This window comes from Lipophrys pholis (genome assembly GCF_963383615.2).
Source record: "Lipophrys pholis genome assembly, chromosome: 11".
NCBI classification, from domain to species: domain Eukaryota; kingdom Metazoa; phylum Chordata; class Actinopteri; order Blenniiformes; family Blenniidae; genus Lipophrys; species Lipophrys pholis.
This window is the reverse complement of record NC_137631.1, coordinates 1,445,350-1,461,164: the sequence shown is the minus strand read 5'-3', so window position 1 is coordinate 1,461,164 and position 15,815 is coordinate 1,445,350. Positions and strand designations below refer to the sequence as shown.

The following is a 15,815-nucleotide window of genomic DNA, read 5'->3' as shown; positions in this document are numbered from 1 at the left end:
GTGTGTGTGTGTGTGTGTGTGTGTGTGTGTGTGTGTGTGTGTGTGTGTGTGTGTGTGTGTGTGTGTGTGTGTGTGTGTGTGTGTGTGTGTGTGTGTGTGTGTGTGTGTGTGTGTGTGTGTGTGTGTGTGTGTGTGTGTGTGTGTGTGTGTGTGTGTGTGTGTCCAGTCTGACTTCATTCCTCAGGCAGAAGCAGCTCGACCTGAATCAGACTCTCCTTCACTTCTTTAGGTAAAAGTACTTTTATCAAACAGTATTAGTTACTTTCTGACTAGTAACTTGATGTTAAAATTTATTTGATTAAAGTAAATCATTTCATTGTAATCAGATTAGATTCAAAGTAACTAAATTCTAATTTCTCATACCAACAGTCATGTTTTAATACTTTTTAAAATGTCCTTGAAAGTAACTGAGTAGATTACATGCTTTCAATCAGACTTATGAGTAATATTACATCAGAAGTACAAACACATACCAGTTACAGTAATTTGACTGTAATGTTACTACTTCTTTATAATTTAAAACGTCCAAAGTATATATTTTTTACTGTATTACTTGTTACAGTTATACTTAAGTAAAATTACCTGAACATTGTGGAGCAAATACTCCTCAAAGTACAAATACTTACTACTTAACATGAGTATTTGTAACGTACTTTAAAATTTGTGCAAAGAGCCATAATAATTATGATTCAAATTGTAACTAAAAATGTGTAAAATTACTCCTGAAAGTACAAATACAAAACTACAGCAATGAGTAGTTGTAATATATTAATTTTACTACATATAAATGTAAAACTATCCAAGTAGATTACTTGAGTATGATTAAATGTGCTAGTCCAGTTACCAGTACCTGATACTCTTAAAAGTACAAATATTCAGATAACTGTAAATAAGTGAAGTTTTTGAGTATTTAGTTGCAAAGTATCAGATATGAATGACACTTATATTTCAGTATTATGTAATATTCGAGGAAAAGTACTCAAAGTACACAATACAATACCAAAGTATTGTCAGTGTTTATAATTATTCACTTTCAGGTTTTATGGTGTACATTGTACTTAAGTAGAGTAAAATTACCTGCTTGAAAGGAATACTCATAAAACTGTACTTGTAATCTCTTATCAAATAATGAAGTGGCTGTACTTTGACCGTTTGTCCACCAGGTGGCAGGGCAGACGTATAAACAACCGCACACTAGTTATGCGACAAGTTGTACTTTTTAACGCGAATATTCCTTTTGAAATGATTTTTTTTTAAACCCTGGAAGATTTAAAACTGCAGTGAAGAAGCATAACAGCAGGAAACCGTCACGTTAGTAGCTTTTATTACACTATTCATCAAATGTAAATGTTGAAATAACTCGAAGTCTTTACTGTGTTTATTAATGGGAGAGATTTTAAAACGTTTTCTGGAGTTTAAAGGTTTTAAATTTCTCACTTTCCTCTGCTGGGAAGCTCCGAGATGATTAGATATAAACTGAAAATCAATCTACAACGACATAAAACTTTTTTTTTTCTATTTTTAAAGCACAATATGTGAAAGGTTTATTTAAATTTAAAAAGCGGACACATCCCGTGTGGCCTTCAGGTGCTGTCGGGAAATTTTGCGATTTAAGGATCAGTACGTTTTAAATCGCAAAATAAAACTATTAAAAACTGATTTTAACAAGCAACAAAACAACATTCCAAATAGAAGAAATGGATATGACGAGAAATATCGAGGAAATGAATAATATGTTGCGTGTGATCTGGTTAACGACGTATTTTCATGACCGGATGGTGCGTTCATGTTCCTGGTTTTATCCTTGTGTTATAGTGTTTCAAGTTCTGACACCTGGTTCTGCAGAACCTTTGTGGCTCTAAGCGGGAACCACACAGTCCTGGTTCTACTGCAGAACCACAGTCCTGATTCTACTGCAGAACCTGTGTGAGTGCTGCCGTGTCCGAGCCGCCCTGAACGCCCCGCTCCGCCGCACGCTGGAGGTGAGCGAGACGCTCACAGTAGCGCGCAGAGTCGGAGGAGCTCGGAGGGTCAGCTCGTATCCGCGTGCACGCGCACGACCGAATGTGCGAGAGAGAGAGAGAGAGAGAGAGAGAGAGAGAGAGAGAGAGAGAGAGAGGGGTGGTCGAGCAGGCGCGTGCGTGTGTTCGTAACGTAAATTTAAAGGATTTATTCGATTCAAGCTTCAAAGGAGCCGCACAAGTAACGTAAGTAACGTAACGAGTAAAACGTGTGAGCTGCACGTTACTGCGAGTTCAGCCTGAAAACTGCTGATTGATGTTCAGAAATCCAAATATTCGAGGAGGAAGAGGAAAAAGTTTTAGCAGTGTAGTTACACTTTTACTTTTATTTCTGACGGTAATCTGAGTACTCGAGTAAAAATGGTTAAAAGGCACCTTCCCGTTTCCTCCGGGTGTCACTCTTGATTCTGGTTCTCCCTGTTCCATGTTCATGATCTTATATTCATCCAAAGAAATGACCCAGAAACTTTATTTTCCTAAATCTGCTCTCAGGATTCCAGAGTCGAAATTATGAGATGAAAGTAGGAATTTCTGTGTTTTGGGTTTCGGTTCCGTGACGAGCCGGAGCCGCTGGAAACACCACTTTGTCAAAATGGCAACAACAGGTGGAACTTGGTTCTTTTATTTTGATAGTCACCGTAACAACAATCCAGTTTGGTAGTTTTATTTTGAAAGATTCCAAATTTTACTCTCAGAGCGGTTTGACGCTTCGGGAGCGTTAATTCAAAATAAAATATAATTGAGGCGAAAACTCGAATGTGAACCGGTTCCGACTGGATGTCTGTGAAGACGCCCGTCCCGCTGCTCCACCGTACGACAGAATAACCTTTAATGTGGTTTGTTTATCCGAAGAAGTACGTTTTAATAGAACTTATCGGCTGTTTTCTGACAATTTACACGACTGTGACGCCGAGCAGGACAAAACCTGCTCCTTCCCCGTCGTTCATAAAAAGTTTCGATGTAGTACATCTGCCAGGCCTGTAGGGGCGCTGCAGCACTGCCACAGAAGTACACCAGGAAGGGAGACGACGACGCAGAGCATGAAAAAGTGAGAAATGAACGAATCCAGCAGGTGTCCTTATTAAAGCGACGAGCATCAGCAGCTTCCGCCATGTTGTTGTTCAGTGACGTCACGTTTTCAGGTTCCGATAACGCCGCGCCGTGTGGGCGGAGCTTGACTCTGTTCGAGTAGAGCTACCCTCGGTAGAGCGCAGCCCCTCACCGACAACACATTTGTTTGCGGAACCGAGTTAGCATCGCTAGCACGATAGCCGTTACCTCATATCGACGCTAACTAGCCTGTCGGGGAGCTACATCACTGTATGAAACACTGAGCAGGGAGCGTCTCCATGGCAACAGACGCTGATCTCCTTTGATCTCCTCCATGAGGCGCCTCTCATCCACTTTGTATGGGAGATTGTTTTACAGTTTTTTTGGGATTTATTCAGAAACGGTCGTTAACGTCCCAGAATCTAACGGATCGGTCCTCGATGAGGACGAATCATCATCCTCATCTTCCTCTTCTGCTTCTTCTGAACCTGGGTCCCCGCCCCCGGGGGTCGCCCTTCGGCGTTTTATCAGTTTGCTGCTCGTTGTTCCTCCTCTTCTCCTGCTGGAGCTCCACAGAGAGAATCTTCCTCCAGGGCGGCGCCGCTGAGCTCCAGGCTGCTAAATGATGTTTGGCTGCTCCGACACGGCGGGTAGCCGCACATCATCAATCTGGGGGGGGGGGGTAATGGAGGCTCCCTCTGCTGAAGCATCTGCTGCATCACTCACACACACACACACACACACACACACACACACACACACACACACACACACACACACACACACACACACACACACACACGTGGGCTGGAGGACCCTCTCTTCCCTCCTTTCTCTTGTAAATGTGCTCTTCAAAGCGTTGGAGTGTCTCTGTGACGACCGGCGCCGCGCTCTGCTCCGGGGCGGTTAACATGGCGGCCCCGCCCACTCGCGACGCCGTTTCATGTGACCGCCTCGTTTCTGTCCTATCGTCCTCGCGACGCGCCGTTTCAGGAGCCTGGAACTTTTTTTTTTTTTTTTATAAAATCGAGTTCCAGAGTGAGGAATTAGAAAACGCCGCCTCCGGTTCGGCGTGTGGACGGACAAGACTCGCATCAGGTTAAAACAATGATGTCATGGCCCGCCTCTCGACCCATAACCCCGCCTCCCTTTCTGTGACGTCACTGAACAACAACAGCATGGCGGACTGCGTCCTCCAGGTGGCGCTGCAGGAGCTGCTGATGCTCTCATAAGACACGTGATGGACTTGTATTTCTGAGGCGGTGTTACAGCGCCACCTCCAGCCTGGCAGTTGTACTGCATCACTTTGAGTGGTTTTCTGGTGTCGTGGACGCAGATGTTTCCCGTGTGGGAAATGTTGAAGAACGAGTGTGTTTTTATGTTCCGTCCTCGCCAACAGGAATAATCTGACGAAGCTAAACGGAGCAGGATCCCAGTGAAACTCCTCCAGAGTCAATATTTACCCAGATCGCTTTGATCTTTTGTAGAGTCAGTTGCTCTGGCGTTTTATTCTGGAATTCCTTCAGCCACTTTGTTTCTGTTTCATATCTGTTGAGATTATCTGAGATAATCCAGCAACTCTGAACTGATCCACACATCCAGGAAGCTTGAAACATCCATATTAGAGCATCTTCCTCCTCTAACATCAGATTATAGAGCATCTTCCTCCTCTAACACCAGATTATAAAGCAACCTCCTCCTCTAACAGCAGATTATAAAGCAGCTTCCTCCTCTAACACCAGATTATAGGGCATCTTCCTCCCTGTGACGGAGGTGTAGTGGTCAAGTTTGCGTCACATGAGAGATCGTGTTTGACTCTTGTGTTTCTGAGAATAGGATCCTGTAACAGGATCTGTTTGTTCTGAGAGAGAGAGATGAGAGAGGAAGAGAGAGAGAGAGAGAGAGAGAGAGAGAGAGAGAGAGAGAGAGATGAGAGAAGAGAGAGAGGAGAGAGAGAGAGAGAGAGAGAGAGAGAGAAGAGAGAGAGAGAGAGAGAGAGAGAGAAGAGAGAGATGAGAGAGAGAGAGAGAGAGAGGAGAGAGAGAGAGAGAGAGAGAGAGAGAGGAGAGAGAGAGAGAGAGAGAGACTCTGTTGTTTATCGGCTGTATGAACTTTATTCTCCTGATCTCCCGTTAAGCGCCGACCAGCTGCTTCCTGCGCCGCTCCGTCAGCTTTACCGCCGTTTACAAGAAATGTCAGCGATGAGTGAGCTGGATGATCTGAGACGTTTCTGCTCGTTAAAAAGACCAAACGAGATATGAGGTGACGGAAACTTCCTCCGCGTTGGAATCAGTTCAGACTCTTTTACCTGTGGAAGATCTGAGGAGGCGGTTAGCTGGTTAGCGGGTTAGCAGGTTAGCTGGTTAGCAGGTTAGCAGGTTAGCTCAGATCTTAAAAGCTTCTGCTTCAAACAAAGTGCTGCAAGACGATGGATATGGTAGGGACTGTGGGGATGGTGGTGGCGGTAGGGACTGTAGGGATGGTGGAAACTGTAGGGATGGTGGAGATGGTAGGGACTGTAGAGCTGGTGGGGATGGTAGGGATGGTGGAGACGGTAGGGACTGTAGGGATGGTGGAGATGGTAGGGACTGTAGGGATGGTGGGGATGGTGGAGATGGTAGGGACTGTAGGGATGGTGGGGATGGTGGAGATGGTAGGGACTGTAGGGATGGTGGGGATGGTGGAGATGGTAGGGATGGTGGAGACGGTAGGGACTGTAGGGATGGTGGAGATGGTAGGGATGGTAGGGATGGTGGAGATGGTAGGGATGGTAGGGATGGTGGAGATGGTAGGGATGGTGGAGATGGTAGGGATGGTAGGGATGGTGGAGACGGTAGGGACTGTAGAGCTGGTGGGGATGGTGGCGACCGTAGGGATGGTAGGGATGGTGGCGACAGTAGGGATGGTAGGGATGGTGGCGACAGTAGGGATGGTGGAGACAGTAGGGATGGTAGGGATGGTGGAGACGGTTCAGGTGACGGCACCATGCTGACGCCGGGCTGCTTGGTTCTCTGCCACCATCTTTGGACGAAGTGACTGAGCGGCGAGTCGCTGGACTTCCTGTTCCTGTTCGGAACACGAGGAGAAAAAAAAACCTGCTGGAGTCTGAGAACGAATCTCTGCTGCCGCATGACAAGACCAACAACGTCTCCTGTCAGGGAGATTTCACTGTGGTCATCACACACACACACACACACACACACACACACACACACACACACACACACACACACCAGTGTGATGAGGTGGAAGTTCTAAATATAGTCCTGAGATGTTTGTCTACCAATCAGCCGTGGCTGAACAATTTTCCACTTTTGTTCTCTGATGTAAAAAAAGAAAACACCTAAAGCAGCTCTGCTATTGGTTAACGAGGCTGTCAATCAAATATCTGCCAGGAGGTTTAATAAAAATAAAACAAAAATTAGTTTTTACCTCTGAAGGCCTGTTTGGTGTGTGTTTCCATGACAACGGGCGTCTGAAAACAGCCGGGGGTTGATCTTTAAATATTGTTTGTTTGTTTGTTTGTGTTTTTTTACTTTTAACTTTCTAGAAGAAATCCTGATAAAGAAAAAATAAAAGGGAGAGTGAAACTATTCATGTTCCTCGGTTGCAGAGAGTTACAGGAGACTCATAACTAAAGAAAAATAGAAATAGAATTGAATATATAGCGGCTAACCGTTAGCGGCTACATTTCGCTGGTTTAGAACATCAGATTCTTGTGCTGACGACAATCACAACCTCACATTTTGGGGTGGCGCCCCCTTGTGGGCGATTCTGGTTTGAACGAAGAGCCCGGACGAGAAAAAAAAAAACTCAGCCGCTGTCAAACTGCAGATTTTGAGTTTCCACCGAGGTCCAACGCCACGAATCACGTTTTAACCAGGAACCGAGGGAAGAACGGTGAAGAGGAAGAACGGTGAAAAAATGATGAAGAGGAGAGACGGAGGGAGATATTCAGGGTTTGATGCTGAACTAAAGGACAGAACAGGAAGCATCCTAAATGTCAGCAGTCCTGTCGCATTGATGTTAATTACTGAAGAAACACACACACACACTCACACACACACACACACACACACACACACACACACACACACACACACACACACACACACACACACACACACACACACACTCCGGTTTGATCGGTTCTGATGTTAAACGGAACCGTCGTGTTTTGGTTCTCTGTACAAACACGAACCAGGACATTCTTTCTCATCTGGCCAAGAGCATCAGCAGCTTCTGCAGCGCCACCTGGAGCAGGTAGTCCGCCATTGTTGTTGTTGTGAAGACATGTCAGGAAGAGAGAGGCGGAGTTATACGTCGAGAGGCGGGGCCATGACATCATCTTGTCCGTCCGCCAGTCAAAGCCGAGTTTTAAAATTCCTCCACTCTGGAACCCGTTTTTTTAAAAAGAACAAACCTGTTTTTTCAGGCTCTAAAAATGCTGCGCCGTGTGGATGAGCAGACCAAACTCATGGTGACATGAAACGGCGTCGTTTTGTGGGCGGGGCCTAATTCTAATAAACTAACTTAACTAATCTTCTAATTATTTGAAGTGATTCCAGATGGAAGGATTTATGTGAGTTTGTGTGATTTTGGTCCTCACAGTGGTAATAAGTAGCCATCTACACACACACACACACACACACACACACACACACACACACACACAGAGTTGTATTCACCCTGTGTGACAGGCGGGCCTGGGGGGTTTTGGTCTGGCCTCTAGCTGGTGACACTAATCCAAACAGGCTAAGCCAAATGAGGAGGAACAGTAAAGTCTTTCTCTCTCTCTCACACACACACACACACACACACACACACACACACACACACACACACACACACACACACACACACGCACACACACACACACACGCCGTGTTAACGTTTAACCGCTCCTCTCAGACTCACCGGTCCACATGCATTGTGACAGTTCCGGTTCTCATGGCTCGTCCCTTTGACCTCTGACCCGGCGAGTTTCAGGACTTTCGGGACTTTCGGGACTCCCCGCCCTCCGCAGCACAACGCCGGCTTTCTTCAGGTGTTGTGCAGGTAATCCCACCTCATTCTCCACCTGTTTCAACACTTCCTGCAGCTTGACACCCTTATACAGTATATATACAGTATATTGTGAGGAAGTTCCCATCGTTTTCCATATGAAATGACTGTGAATGTCTGGTGTAGAGTGTGTGTGTGTGTGTGTGTGTGTGTGTGTGTGTGTGTGTGTGTGTGTGTGTGTGTAGAGAGTGTGTGTAGAGAGTGTGTGTAGAGAGTGTGTGTAGAGTGTGTGTGTAGAGTGTGTGTGTAGAGAGCGTGTGTAGAGAGCGTGTGTAGAGAGCGTGTGTAGAGTTGTGTAGAGAGTGTGTGTAGAGTGTGTGTAGAGTGTGTGTGTGTGTGTGTGTGTGTGTGTGTGTGTGTGTGTGTGTGTGTGTGTGTGTGTGTGTGTGTGTGTAGAGTGCGTGTGTAGAGTGCGTGTGTAGAGTGCGTGTGTAGAGAGTGTGTGTAGAGTGTGTGTAGAGTGCGTGTGTAGAGAGTGTGTGTAGAGAGTGTGTGTAGAGTGCGTGTGTAGAGTGTGTGTAGAGAGTGTGTGTAGTGTGTGTAGAGTGCGTGTGTAGAGAGTGTGTGTAGAGTGTGTGTAGAGAGTGTGTAGAGAGTGCGTGTGTAGAGAGTGTGTGTAGAGTGCGTGTGTAAAGAGTGTGTGTGGAGTGCTTGTGTAGAGTGCGTGTGTAGAGAGTGTGTAGAGAGTGTGTGTAGTGTGTGTGTAGAGAGTGTGTGTAGAGTGCGTGTGTAGATAGTGTGTGTAGAGTGCGTGTGTAGAGTGCGTGTGTAGTGTGTGTGTAGAGAGTGTGTGTAGAGTGCGTGTGTAGAGAGTGTGTGTAGAGTGCGTGTGTAGAGTGCGTGTGTAGAGTGCGTGTGTAGAGAGTGTGTGTAGAGTGCGTGTGTAGAGAGTGTGTGTAGAGTGCGTGTGTAGAGTGCGTGTGTAGAGTGCGTGTGTAGAGAGTGTGTGTAGAGTGCGTGTGTAGAGTGTGTGTGTAGAGAGTGTGTGTAGAGAGTGCGTGTGTAGAGAGTGTGTGTAGAGTGTGTGTGTAGAGAGTGGGTGTAGTGTGTGTGTAGAGAGTGTGTGTGTAGAGAGTGCGTGTGTAGAGTGTGTGTGTAGTGTGTGTGTAGAGTGTGTGTGTAGAGTGCATGTGTAGAGAGTGTGTGTGTAGAGAGTGTGAACATGCTGGAATGATGCGAGTGGCCTTCTGCTCCCGTCAGGTGAATGACTAACCGGACGCTGGAGATCTCAGCTGCTCGCGTCCAGAAAGTTTCTTTAGAATTCTTCTTCTGATCTGGAGTGAAGCTGAAGGAAAAACCCTGAGCGGCTTCTGAAGCTGCTGAATATTCAGAGAAATAAACACAAGTGTGTTAGAAATCTGTCTGTTTGAAGATAAAACTATCTGACTGCAGCTTCTGAAACGGGAATATTTTCTGTGTTCTCCCACCATAAAGATTATATGAATATTGCTTTATTTTGATAAAAGTCATGTTGGACATGAGGACACGAGTGACATGAGGAATTAATAAAGAAAACAGGAATCAGTGGATCAGTTAGAAAAGAAAGTTCAGTTGAGATTCAGAGGTCAGTGGGTCTAGAGCCAGTCAGAGTTCTAGAAAGTGTTGAGGTTCTAGAGAGTGTTGTGGTTCTAGAGAGTGTTGAGGCTCTATAAAGTGTTGGGGTTCTAGAGAGTGTTGAGGTTCTAGAGAGTGTTGGGTTTAGGAGACAGGAGGGACTGTTAGGAGACAGGAGGGACTAGTAGGAGATAGGAGGGACTGTTAGGAGACATGAGGGACTATTAGGAGATAGGAGGGACTGTTAGGAGACAGGAGGGACTGTTAGGAGACAGGAGGGACTGTTAGGAGATAGGAGGGACTGTTAGGAGACAGGAGGGACTGTTAGGAGACAGGAGGGACTAGTAGGAGACAGGAGGGACTGTTAGGAGATAGGAGGGACTGTTAGGAGACAGGAGGGACTGTTAGGAGACAGGACCGACTGTTAGGAGACACGAGGGACTATTAGGAGATAGGAGGGACTGTTAGGAGACAGGAGGGACTGTTAGGAGATAGGAGGGACTGTTAGGAGATAGGAGGGACTGTTAGGAGACAGGAGGGACTGTTAGGAGACAGGAGGGACTGTTAGGAGATAGGAGGGACTAGTAGGAGACAGGAGGGACTGTTAGGAGATAGGAGGGACTGTTAGGAGATAGGAGGGACTGTTAGGAGACATGAGGGACTATTAGGAGATAGGAGGGACTGTTAGGAGACAGGAGGGACTATTAGGAGACACCCCAGGTCTCCTGCTATGTTCCCGCGGGGTTATCTCAGTTTGGTTTGGATAAACATATTTTTGTCGTCTGGTGTTGGACAGGATAGACGACAGAGTCAATAACGTCGGCACATTAGAATAATAACAATAAGAATGTGGAATTCAGGAGTGACGGGATTTAAAGTAACTGTTCCCTTCGAGGACAGTTTGTTTGGTTTCTCAGGAACGGCAAAGAAAAGTTTTTGTTCCTGTTCCTTCAATTGCAGAAGCTTTACGAATATTATGAACATTTGTAGGCAAAGTAAGTTTAACTTCAGGCTAACCCTTCGTTCTTCTGTTTGTTTTTCTTTTTAATTTGTTGTTGCATTGTGTATTCAGCTGACCGAATACACTATTACTACTACTACTACTACTACTACTACTATTACTACTACTATTACTACTACTACTACTACTACTACTACTACTACTACTACTACTACTACTACTCGCTCTCATTCCATCACGACCGTTTCTCTCCCACAGGAAAGTGTCAGACAGTTGAGTGTTGAACGGCTTCATTCATCCATGATGGACTGAAGTTGTTCTGGCGGGAGGAAGGCCGTGATGTAGCATGTAGCATGTAGCATGTAGCATGTTAGCTTGAACAAGCAGCGAGAATTCAGGGAGAAGATAAACATTCACTCATTCATGACTGGACACGGTTTAAAGTCTTTTGTTCTCCACGAGGTTCGGTGTCGCTGCGTCCTGCTAACGCTGTTGGCTTTAGCATTAGACAGAGACGACACCCCGACGGTCGCTCTTTCACCGGGTTCCTGTTTCCTGGAGGGGGGTCCTGGAAATGCTGAGCGAGCTCAGTCCTCCTGACAGCAACGGGACTGAAGTACCCCTCAGGATTTTCCCGCAGTGGTTCAAACGGCTCCTCTTGTTTGCTAACCGGAGTCGATTCATGAAACCAGTCGGTCGCTGCCATTTGTGCCCTCGAGCAAGTTGCTGCAGACGTGATTACTGCTGTTGAGCTTCTCTGCAACCGACAACTCAAGAATGTGGACGTACAGGAAACCGAGCAGGTGTGAACCCGATGAAACGGCCACGGAAAAGATTCTGAGTCAGATCCTGAGTCAGATCCAGATTCAGATCCAGATCAAGAATCAGAATCAGATCCTGAGTCAGATTCAGATCCAGATCCAGATTCAGATCCAGATGCAGAATCAGACCCAGATCCAGAATCAGATCCAGATTCAGATTAAGATCCAGATCAAGATCCAGAATCAGATCCAGAATCAGACCCAAATCCATATCCATATCCAGAATCAGATCCAGATCCAGACCTAGACCCAGATCCAGATCCAGAATCAGATCCAGATCCAGAATCAGGTTCAGATCCAGAATCAGATTCAGATCAAGATCCAGATCCAGATCCAGAATCAGATCCAAGATCCAGACCCAGACCCAGACCCAGACCCAGATCCAGATCCAGATCCAGAATCAGGTCCAGATCCAAATCCAGAATCAGACCCAGATCCAGAATCAGACCCAGATCCAGAATTAGATCCAGATCCAGAATCAGATCCATCAGGTTGCTCCATTCCTCCAACTCTACCCTCTCTTTTCATGGAGATGTGAAATTCCTCCAGTGGGCAGTAACTAACAGCCATGTGGGATTATTAATCACCTGCGTGTGATGGAATACCTCCAGGAGTACCTCCAGTGAGCAACAATGAGAATAATAATAATAATATTAATAATTATTAATAATAATAATAATAATAATAATAATAATAATGATGAGCTAAAATCATCTCTTCACATATAATAAATATGTTTTATTGTTGCGGGAATAAATTGACATCTTGGCTCATGAGAGCCTCTGAGATCAAAACTGAAGCAGTCCAGAGGTTTGGGTTTGTGTTGGACCGGTTCTTCACAACCAGTCCTCGGGTTCCTGGTCTGAGCTGATCTAGATTCGAGTCCTACAGAGGAAAAGCCTGTTTACACGAGAACCACCTGCTGGAACCGGTGTCAGCTTTCATTTCAGAGACGTTACTCCTGAAGATCTCCGTCATGCTTCAGGTCCATTCAGTGTGTGTGTGTGTGTGTGTGTGTGTGTGTGTGTGTGTGTGTGTGTGTGTGTGTGTGTGTGTACATGCTCGTCCAGGTGAACCTGTTTTCACTGAGTCATCGGAATTCCAGCGTTTTGCGACCTTGAGTTGGTTGAAGTGGTTTAGGGAATGGATGGATGGATGGATGGATGGATGGATGGATGGATGGATGGATGGATGGATGGATGGATGGATGGATGGATGGATGGATGGATGGATGGATGGATGGATGGAGACCGTTGTTCTGTTGCGGCGGTTTGATTCTAGATTATGTTGGGTTCTCATGTTCTCGTCGGGTTCAGGACCAGAGAACAGCTCTGATATGATTTGTTGTCTCCATCATTCCATCAGTTTCTCTGGTCAGTGTGAATCTGATGATCTGCTGAGACGAAGCGGCAGGAAGCTGCTGACAGCTGGATGATTCTAGAGGAGACTCTGGATGATTCTAGAGGAAACTGGATGATTCCAGAGGAAACTCTGGATGGTTCTAGAGGAAACTGGATGATTCTAGAGGAAACTCTGGATGATTCTAGAGGAAACTGGATGATTCTAGGGGAAACTGGATGATTCCAGAGGAAACTCTGGATGATTCTAGAGGAAACTCTGGATGATTCTAGAGGAGACTCTGGATGCTCACGTTGCTGTTTGCTCCCTGGTGGTGATCGTTGACTGGAGGTCATGTGCTGTTCAGCGTTTCGGTTCATTCCCCTCAGTCTCGGGGCGAAACTGATTCCAGCAGAACGAGCAGGAGTCGACCGGCCCGAGTGGAGCGTCGCACTACACTAACCCCCCTCTCCACCCCCCCACCCCCCACCCCCACCCCCACCCCCACCCCCCACCCCCCCCGTTCTCCCAGCAGCCACACATCAGCTCGGTTCACAGTCACACTGCTGCAGATCATCAGGCTCTGTTCAGGCCCAGCCGTCGCTGCAGGAAACCCTTTTTATAGAGTCGTGTGTGTGTGTGTGTGTGTGTGTGTGTGTGTGTGTGTGTGTGTGTGTGTGTGTGTGTGTGTGTGTGTGTGTGTGTGTGTGTGTGTGTGTGTGTGTGTGTGTGTGTGTGTGTGTGTGTGTGTGTGTGTGTGTGTGTGTGTGTGTGAAGGATAATCCAGTGAGTTTTCAGTTTGAAATCATATAAACTGGATTAATACAAGAAGTTGAACAGTGACACTTTGACAGACAAAAACATGAATCAATGAATTTCTCTGGAGTTTGTCTGGAGTTTGTCTGGAGTTCAGTATCTGATCCGTTCGGTTCTCAGTGAAGGAACCAGACTCGGGGTTGAAGGTCCTCGTCTGGTTCCATGAACTGGTTTTTCTGGAGTTTGTGTGAAAAGGTGTGTCCGATCCAAACTGAACGGCTGAAATCAAAGAGCGCCTGAGTTCAGACCGTCCAACAATAAACCACATCAAAGAGTTTTATTCTGACATCAGCTGTTTCACTCCAACTCAGATCAAAGTTCAGTTTGAAGGGAAAAAGAGGAAAAACACTTTCTATTCCAGTAAAAATCCACTCTAGTGTATTAAAAGTATAAAAAAAAGTTTAAAGTATAAAAAGAAAAAGTAAAAAAGACATTTCTACTGAAAAATGAAACTGTAGTTCTTCTAAAAGAAGTAAGAAATGTATTTTAAATTCTCAACAATTAGAAAAAAACACGATGGTGTGTTTCACGGTGTTTCACGTTGTTTCACGGTGTTTCACGGTGTTTCACGTTGTTTCACGGTGTTTCACGTTGTTTCACGTGTTTCACGTGTTTCATGGTGTTTCACGGTGTTTCACGTGTTTCACGTGTTTCATGGTGTTTCATGGCGTTTCACGTGTTTCACGGTGTTTCACGTGTTTCACGGTGTTTCACGTTGTTTCACGTGTTTCACGTGTTTCATGGTGTTTCATGGCGTTTCACGTGTTTCACGGTGTTTCACGTGTTTCACGGTGTTTCACGTTGTTTCACGTGTTTCACGTGTTTCACGGTGTTTCACGTGTTTCACGTGTTTCATGGTGTTTCATGGCGTTTCACGTGTTTCACGGTGTTTCACGTGTTTCACGGTGTTTCACGTTGTTTCACGTGTTTCATGGTGTTTCACGGTGTTTCACGGTGTTTCACGTGTTTCACGGTGTTTCACGTTGTTTCACGGTGTTTCACGTGTTTCACGGTGTTTCACATGTTTCACGGTGTTTCACGTTGTTTCACGTGTTTCACGGTGTTTCACGTGTTTCACGGTGTTTCACGTGTTTCACGGTGTTTCATGGTGTTTCACGTGTTTCATGGTGTTTCATGGTGTTTCACGTGTTTCACGGTGTTTCACTTGTTTCACGGTGTTTCACGGTGTTTCACGGTGTTTCACGGTGTTTCAAGTGTTTCACTTGTTTCACGGTGTTTCACGTGTTTCACGGTGTTTCACGTGTTTCATGGTGTTTCACTTGTTTCACGGTGTTTCATGGTGTTTCACGGTGTTTCAAGTGTTTCACTTGTTTCACGGTGTTTCACGGTGTTTCACGTGTTTCACGGTGTTTCACGTGTTTCATGGTGTTTCACGTGTTTCACGGTGTTTCACGGTGTTTCATGGTGTTTCACGGTGTTTCACGGTGTTTCACGTGTTTCATGGTGTTTCACGGTGTTTCACGGTGTTTCACGTGTTTCATGGTGTTTCACGTGTTTCACGGTGTTTCACGGTGTTTCACGGTGTTTCACGTGTTTCATGGTGTTTCACGGTGTTTCATGGTGTTTCACTTGTTTCATGGTGTTTCACGGTGTTTCATGGTGTTTCACGGTGTTTCATGGTGTTTCACGGTGTTTCACGTGTTTCATGGTGTTTCACTTGTTTCATGGTGTTTCACGGTGTTTCACGTGTTTCATGGTGTTTCACGTGTTTCACGGTGTTTCACGGTGTTTCACGGTGTTTCACTTGTTTCATGGTGTTTCACGGTGTTTCATGGTGTTTCACGGTGTTTCATGGTGTTTCACGTGTTTCACGTTGTTTCACGGTGTTTCACTTGTTTCACGGTGTTTCACTTGTTTCACGGTGTTTCACGGTGTTTCATGGTGTTTCACGTGTTTCACGTTGTTTCACGGTGTTTCACTTGTTTCACGGTGTTTCACTTGTTTCATGGTGTTTCACGGTGTTTCATGGTGTTTCACGGTGTTTCACTTGTTTCATGGTGTTTCACGTGTTTCACGGTGTTTCATGGTGTTTCACGTGTTTCACGTTGTTTCACGGTGTTTCACTTGTTTCACGGTGTTTCACTTGTTTCATGGTGTTTCACGGTGTTTCACGGTGTTTCATGGTGTTTCACGGTGTTTCACGTGTTTCACGTGTTTCACGGTGTTTCA

General features: G+C 45.7%; 1 protein-coding gene across 1 annotated transcript in view; it reads left to right on the top strand.

Annotated features, from left to right (window-relative positions):
- The first annotated feature begins 2,056 nt into the window (after positions 1 to 2,056).
- Positions 2,057 to 15,815, top strand: part of ppfibp2b (PPFIA binding protein 2b) — a 76,779-nt gene continuing 63,020 nt past the window's right edge. The window contains exon 1 of the mRNA XM_080474540.1: positions 2,057 to 2,207. The gene's annotated coding sequence lies outside the window, so the exon portion shown is untranslated. The remainder of the gene's footprint in view (positions 2,208 to 15,815) is intronic.